The 8,432-nt window shown below is 42.1% G+C and overlaps 1 pseudogene; it reads left to right on the forward strand.

Moving 5' to 3' along the window:
• Positions 1-1,870: 1,870 nt before the first annotated feature.
• Positions 1,871-7,850, forward strand: LOC119908383 (annotated as a pseudogene).
• Positions 7,851-8,432: the final 582 nt, after the last annotated feature.

The raw sequence follows: 8,432 nt of genomic DNA on the forward strand, positions 1-8,432 counted from the left end.
GACCCACCTCATGCTGCATGATGTTGCAGGCAGCATAACGTTCACCACGGCGTCTCCAGACTCTTTCACGTCACATGCTCAGGGTGAACGTGCTCTCTCCTAGTGGATTGGTCATCTTCTGGTATCTCCTCCGTGCTTTTGAGACTGTGTTGGAAGACACAGCCAACCTCCTCGCAATGGCACATATGTTTTGTGGCCACCACCTGCAAAACCATTTCCTGTTTAGAGGTGGTCTTGCCTCTCCAGTGCAACTGTTATTACTTTCATTTGAACCAAAACAGGTGACACTAAATCACAATAACTTAGGCTTCCTTATTGGACAGATTGATATCCCTGAAGTTTAACTGACAAGGTGTGATGATTAAGTGTTTCCTTAATGTTTTTTTGAGCAGTTTAATTAACCCATTTGATTAATAAATTAAATGTTATTTATACAAGGCCAATTCGTAACATAATTTATATCATTGCACTATTCATATCAGGTCTAGATTAGTATGCCATATAGACCCAATGAAATTTGAAGTTGATTTCCACGATTTTATTTAATTTTTTTCAACTTGAAAAGCTGCCTGTTCACACATCCAGCCGTCACCGAGCACATTAGCAGGGGCAAACCTAACCAGGTATTTGAGAATCTTCCCCCCAGAAAATGTGTCATTTCAGAGACTGTTTTGTTGCATTCCAGTGAATTTAGAATATTTTAGTTGTTGAAATGCAAGACTTAGGTTTTGTGTTGACATTTGAGGGTTAGACATATTAAGTGGGGGCTCTGGGGGTCTTCCCCCAGAAAATGTTGTGCATTAAACCCTTCAATTCCTACATTCTTGGGAAATTTTCTTCACTTCTTTTCTGCATCAATTTATGGTGGAAATGTCTTTATACAAAGAGAAACAAAATTCAGGTGAGAATTCAAAATTTAAAAATAGAATATAATGTAGGAAGGCTCTCAGGCATTCTGTATCGCTTTCAGATTTGTATTTTCCTGTGGATCAACTTTTGTATGTAATGTAATATCATCCCTACATGATTTAGTCTGCCCTCCTCTTTTGTGTATTTCGTTTGGCTAAGTAACCTCTTTAAATGTGCATGTGGCACCTTTTCACCTCAATGACAAATTAATTCATAGTATTCATTTATAAACTCCTGGACTTTAATAGCTCCTGTGTTTCAACAGGTTTTCTGCTCATGTTCAAAACTTTCTGCACATTCAGAATCTCTCCCACACATCTGTGTTCTGACATGCCGAGAAAACAGTTGTAATATTACGAGACTAATGACAACCCATAATATTTTTAAAAGTCTGCCTCTCCCATCTCTATTGTGCGTTTTTCTGCGTTATTGGTCTTCTTAAATAGTAGCCCCCCCGTCTGACAGACACAGAACAGTTTGGGACTGTACTGGATGAGACTAACGAAACTAACAGAGAACACTTCTCACCATAAATGTTAACTTCACCACCTCTGATAAAGTGCAGCTCACAGGCGCCTCAGTGGGACGCACCCTGGAGCAGAGAGACAGTCCTAACACAGAAAGGTTTTTGGTTTGGTTTTTTAAATTTTTATATTGCAAAACCCTGCTACTAGTTACATCACCACTCTGTCACAATCTGTCTGTTACTTTCCCTGCATTGTCTCTGAAGCTGCTAAACGCTCCACTTTGTTCACCAGGCTAGTCTCTACCTTTGTGTGCTGTTTGGTGCTGGGCAGGTAGTGTACAGTTTGTTTATCAGCTGCCTTGTGCTGCTGGAAACATGGTTGTTAAAGCAGTAAGAGTAAACCAGAACCGTGAAGAAAACAAAAGGCAACAGTCTAAATATCTCCCTGTCTCCTGTCCTCTTCATGTCTTTCCTCTTTCCTTGTCTTGCAGACAGTGCTGTTGCTACCTGCTGGGTCTGTCCAGCCACCATGCAGTGTTCTTGGAAGTTCATGGTGCTGCTAGCATTAGCTTCAATAGCCATCCAGTACACGGCCATCCGCACCTTCTCCGCAAAGCCTTTACGCCTGCTGTGCTCTGTGGGCCTGGCTCCCGCGAGCCACTCTATCAACTGCACCCTCAAAGATCTGACTCGAGTGAGCCGGGAGACGCTCGAGGGCTTGGACCAATGCTGTGATGAGATCCTCTCCCACATGCCCTCCTCCCCCTCCTTCTCCCTCCCTTCCTATAATGGCAACAAAAGAACCCACATCCTGATTCTGGCCACCACGCGGAGCGGATCCTCATTTGTGGGTCAGCTGTTCAATCAGCATCCAGAGGTTAGAATGTGAGATGGCTATGACCTGTTTCATATCAATCATACTATTGAAAAAACATCAGATGCACTGTTTGCTATTTCAAAAACACTGAACTTGAACATGCTCTTTGCAATTATTTGCTAATGACTTCAGTGTTAATTAAACATTTGAGATTGTATTAAGAACCATTGCTTTCACACGCCACACTAACATATCCTGTTTCTTTTGATCATCTCTGAAATGTGTATAAAACTTGGAGTCTGCAGTAGCAAATGCAATTCACTGGACATGATCTACAAAGGCCTATTTATTATGTCCAATACTACTGATTGGTCCGAGTCACCAGTCTGTCCTTTAGGAAGGCAGAAGCAGAACTAAGATGTGATCTGATTTGCCAAAAGAAGGGCAGGGGAGGGCCTTATATCTGTCCCAAAAAGAGCCGCACACATGGTCCAGTGTGTTTTCACCACGTTTAGGACAGCTGATGTATTGGTGATATCTCGGCAGGACGTTCCTCCGGTTGACGTTGTTGAAATCCTTGGCCACACTAAATCCCAGCCATGAGTTCAAATTCAGTTTTAGACGATAATGTGCTAAACAAATATAGCCACAAGCGGTGTGGTAGGGTCCAAACACATTGTTTTAACGTATATTCATTAAACAATTTAAAGAACAAATTTGAACGTGTTTGAGGAGCGCTCCCAACAGACAGTGGGAAGAAACAGGAGGATGCACACAACAAGGTTCCCGAGCTGGATTTAAAGTGGTGATCTTTGCAGTCACGGTCTCTGTCTTGGACCACTAGGCCATCGGAAAAACACAGGGATATATTGATTTATTGATTTATTTTGTGGCAACAAAGGACACTAACCACTCTACATGACTCTCACTGACTGAATTTTTGTGCTGCTGATTAGTATGGCACAGTGAGGATGAAAAAGGAAAACCTTTTGGGAAGGCATTTCATGCCTCAGGCCTCTGGGTGAACTGGGCATCTTTTGTTTTAACAGGCTGAATTATAAATATACAAAGGTCTGTGAGAGGTTGGAGTGCAGTATAGAAAAAATTGTACTGGAGTTCTTAATATGGGTGCATATGGAACAACAGTCCAACCTAATATCTATGATAACTTCCCCTCTGACACTTAGCAAACATGAACATGTTTTAAAGCCAGAGATTATGGCCTCAGTAAGAATATGGACGCAGTTTAGAAGATATTTTTTTGGACTAAAGCAAGCAAGTGGCTCTTCCTTATAACTAATAATTACATTTTCGCCTTTGGACAGGTCTTTCCAGTTATGGCATATAAATGGGTTGCAGTTTCTTGGTGACATATTTTCGGATCATATTCTCGACCATTGAATTGCTAGCCATAGATCATAGTCCTGGACCTGGATCACATTATTCACGTATCTCCAAATCCGCAATATTGCCAAACAAATGTTTCCTGCTTTTCCTCGCCTGTCACCTAGGAGTGAGTTAGATTCTTTTATGTAATTGGACCCCTTTGAAAAGGACCACATGGGAAAGGACAAAAGAGGCTTGGGAGAAGGATTTAGGAGTTGAGCTTTCTGAAGATGTTTGGCACATTAGTTTGATACATGATAACAGCCACTGAAATATGATGGCTATTTTATTCAAATAGTATTGATTTAGAAGTGCACTGTAACTCATATGTTGATATGTTTTCATGTCCAAGGTCTTCTACCTGTTTGAGCCTCTGTACCATGTCCAGTTGGCGCTGCTTCCTCGGTGGGCGCAGAGTCGGAGCCTGGCTGAGAGGAGGGTGATGCTGGGAGCAGCCAGAGACCTGCTGAGGTCTCTGTACCACTGTCACCTCAACAGTCTGGAGAGTTACATACGACCCCGTCCTCCCAACCACTCCACTGACAAGCTGTTCCGAAGAGGAGCTAGTAAGAGACATGTGTCAGCACTTTATCACATAATGATATTGAAACTACAGCAATGTTTCATTTATGTAACTGCTTTTGCATTGCATTGTCCTTGTGTTACAGTTTCTTATGTTGTGTGTGTGCTGTCTTTAGGCAGGTCTCTGTGCTCCCCTCCTGTATGTGAGGCTCCTCTAGGCCCAGAGGAGCAGAGCATGGTGCTGGCTGATGAGGGGGAGTGTGTGAGGAGGTGTGGGCCGCTCAATGTGTCGCTGGCCGCTGATGCCTGTAGAGCAAAGCGCCATGCAGCCATCAAGACGGTCCGGATTCCCCAAATCAGTGACCTCAGAGCGCTGATTGAGGACCCAAGACTCAACCTGAAGGTAGATAAATGATTACAACTGTTATTATACACTGTGTGCAGAATTACTTTGACCATATCATCATTTTTATGCATTTTTTCCAACTCCAAGCTGTATAAACTTGAATGCTTATTGGATTTAAGCATTTCAGGTGATGTGTTTTTGTATAATGAGGGAGGGTGTGGCCTAAGGAGAAAAAACACCCTATATCAGGTGTGCATAATTATTAGGCAGCTTCTTTTCCTCATTTAACTGACTCATAAAAGTCAACAATTGTAAAAAGTCTTTCAGAGTACAGTACTCTAGAAATTGCTAAGATATTGGGGCGTGATCACAGAACCATCAAACGTTTTGTAGCAAAACCTCAACAGAGTCGCAAGAAACGTGTTGAGAAAAAAAAACGCAAATTAACTTCCAAAGATTTGAGAAGAATCAAACGTGTAGCGACCAGGAACCCATTATCCTCCAGTGCTGTCATATTCCAGAACTGCAACCTACCTGGAGCGCCAGAAGTACAAGGTGTTCAGTGCTCAGAGACATGGCCAAGGTCAGGAAGGCTGAAATCCGACCACCACTGAACAAGAAACATAAGTTGAAACGTCAAGACTGGGCCAGGAAATATCTGAAGACAGGTTTTTCAAAGGTTTTATGGACTGATGAGATGAGAGTGACTCTAGACGGACCAGATGGATGGGCCCGTGGCTGGATCGTTCAGTAGTCACAGAGCTCCACTTTGACTCAGACGACAGCAAGGTGGAGGTGGGGTAATGGTATGAGCTGGTATTATTAAAGATGAGCTAGTTGGACCTTTTCGGGTTGAAGATGGATTCAAAATGAACTCCCAAACCTACTGCCAGTTTTTAGAAGATACATTCTTCAAGCAGTGGTACAGAAAAGTCTACGTCTTTCAAGAAGTCCATGATTTTTATGCAGGACAATGCTCCATCGCATGCATCGAAGTACTCCACTGCGTGGCTAGCCAGTAAAGGCCTTAAAGATGAAAGAATTATGACATGGCCCCCTTCGTCACCTGATTTAAACCCTATTGAGAACTTGTGGGCCCTTCTTAAACGGGAGATTTACGGTGAAGGAAAACAGTACACCTCTCTGAACAGTGTATGGGAGGCTGTGGTGGCTGCTGCACAAAAAGTTGATCATCAACAGATCAAGAAACTGACAGACTCCATGAATGGAAGGCTTATAACTGTTATTGAAAAGAAGGGTGGCTATATTGGTCACTTATCTGTTGTTTTAAATGTCAGAAATGTTTATTTGTAAACTGAGTTTTTTCTCTAATTCTCACTTTAACAGATTAAAATAAACTGTCGTTTATTTAAAAAAAAATTTCATTTTTCTGCGTAATACTTCTGCACACTAAGAGTTGCCTAATAATTGTGCACACATATATTCTCCTAAGAAAGCCAAAACCTCACTTTTGCCTTCTTAAATATTCAGGATTGAGGGTTTATTAACATTTTGGATTGACTGAGAGCACGGTATTTGTTCAATAATAAAATTAATCCTCAAAAATACAACTTGCCTAATAATTTTGCACACAGCATATATTTAGTGTTACAGTTTGTTCATTCAGATCAGAGCTGTAGACTTGCTACTTCAACTGTTTGAGACTCGACTTGACTCGATGGCAAAACACTGAGATGTAACGGCTCAAAAACTCCGAAAACACAGGGTTGAACCTGAAGGCACGACTTCAGAGGCAGTAAGACTAATAACGCGTGTTTTACTTGATAAACACAATGTGAAGCTGCCACAAATATGTGTTTGTCCCCATTAAAAACTGAAACAAAGCATGTGGGAAATGGAGATGTCAAGACTACGTGGCGTTCTTGTTATGAGCATATTTAAAGTGCTCACATTCATACACACCCTTTCAACCAAGATGTTTTCATACTTCAGATTTTGTCTCATTCACAGCAGTAAATTAAACTGAAACCTGCAGTGTTGAACTTTTGTCTCCCCATCTGGCAGTGAGGGTAACTAAACAAACTACAGGTGAGCTCGCCCCAGGCTCTTGTTCTGAAATACAGACATAGCCTGTAGCTGCCCTCAGTCCCTCCTCTTCTCTCAGTGCTCCCTGAGGAAAAGCTAAGCCAGTACTTTGTCCTTGCTGTCAAGTGCTTTCTTTTTTTGACTGTGCTCCTTCTTCTGAATGCTGCGTTCCTTTTATATCTGCAGCATCAGAATGTTTTCTTGGACGCTTGCTAGGGCATACTCCTAGTTGCTGTAGCATACTCTGTCGCTAGGGTTGCTCCTGAGCCATATAGAGAGAGAGTTACGTCATCTCTGTTTCAGTTTCAATTCAGTGGCTTTATTGGCATGACTGCGTACAATGTGGTGCCAAAGTGTGTGTAGTGTATTTAAATTGAAAAATTTAAATTTAACATAAATGCTGAATGAACATTTATTCCTGTATTTCATAAACATAATAAAACTATTGTCTTGACTTTGTTGTCATATTCAGCTTTTCTGTGATAGTTACAGCAATCCAAATATGCAGTAGTGCATATATATAATGTGACAACAACCGACAGTTGAGCTTATCATCTTCCTACTTTTTTGTCGCTCTGTCGACATCTGCTGGACTGGACCTGTGGAACTGGCAGAGGCAAATATTAGACCCTATATAATACGTTATTTCTTAAAAGTGTGGCTAGAAGTATCTGTTTCTCTAACAGGAAGCTACTCGTGTCAGCTCTGCATGAATCCCATTATTGGATTTAGGGTGCTGTCTTCGGGGTGGTGATGGCGCAGTGGATAAGCACATGCCTTTGGTGTAGAGACCCAGGTTCACTCCCCACTGTGACCCATCCAACCAATGTGTCACTGAGCAAGACACTTAACCCCTCGGTGCTCCAGAGGCGTGCGACCTCTGACATGTATAGCAATTGTAAGTCGCTTTGGATAAATGCGTCAGATAAATGTAATGTCTTCTGTGTTGTTTTCACACCAATTTGAGTTAGATGGAGGCAGCATGAGGAGGAAGGTAGTGTTGTATGAATGTATATGAATGCTGGCACCGCTGCCATTATGAAACAGAATACCAAATAGACTGAACAAAATTATTAAAACAACACTAAAAGACTATTATTGTTCACAAATTTGTAAAAATCTGTCGTCATTCCTTATGATCAGGTGGTCCAGCTCATTCGAGATCCACGCGGCATCCTGGCATCTCGATTGAGACATTTCGAGACACTTACCGGCTGTGGCGTCTGTGGAGAGCAACCGGACGTCGACCCCACAACCTGGACCTAGGGCAGATCACACAGTGTGTGAGGACTTCCTAAGGTCTGTGTCCATGGGCCTGGCCAGACCTGCATGGCTTAGAGGAGGTACATGCTGCTCAGGTGAGAAGGACAGGGATTATATTGTGCACATTCAATCTTTGCTCACAATGTAAGTTTTAGCGCTCAGTTCTGAGGAACTACTCTGATCCATTCACCTTCACCAGCGATGCTGTCTGTCAGACTCAAACAACGTTTGCTTCATTGGTGGTGCCAGTGACTAAGTGGTTAGTTTCAGGTGCAGATAGTGACTGGCAACCATCAGTTTTTAACACAACTCTTTCCCTTAAATCAACTCTCTTTTTGCCCCTACATTTCTTAACCACCCCTCCCACAAATTTCATTCCATCCTCTCCGGAGTTACATTAGGTATTTAGATTGGCCCTAAAAAGGATCTTTATTAGTTTTTTTGATATCCTGCCCCTGCCCCCCCCCTCCCCTCCACAGTATGTAAGTATTCTGAAATCTAGCATGGCACCCAGCATGCACAAAATGCATAGTGCACTGGGAACGTTAGCTAGCTTGGCTAACTAGTTTCCACTTTCTGAGTGGAATCAACATTGAGTTTTCCAAAAATCTCATGTAGTCTCTAACTATATTTAGAAGATAACTTGATTGTTAAAATGTGCTTCTGTTAACTCGAAA

This window comes from Micropterus salmoides, unplaced genomic scaffold (genome assembly GCF_014851395.1).
Source record: "Micropterus salmoides isolate LMB-PRFRI ecotype aquatic unplaced genomic scaffold, ASM1485139v1 Ms_hic_scaffold_1772, whole genome shotgun sequence".
NCBI lineage: Eukaryota > Metazoa > Chordata > Actinopteri > Centrarchiformes > Centrarchidae > Micropterus > Micropterus salmoides.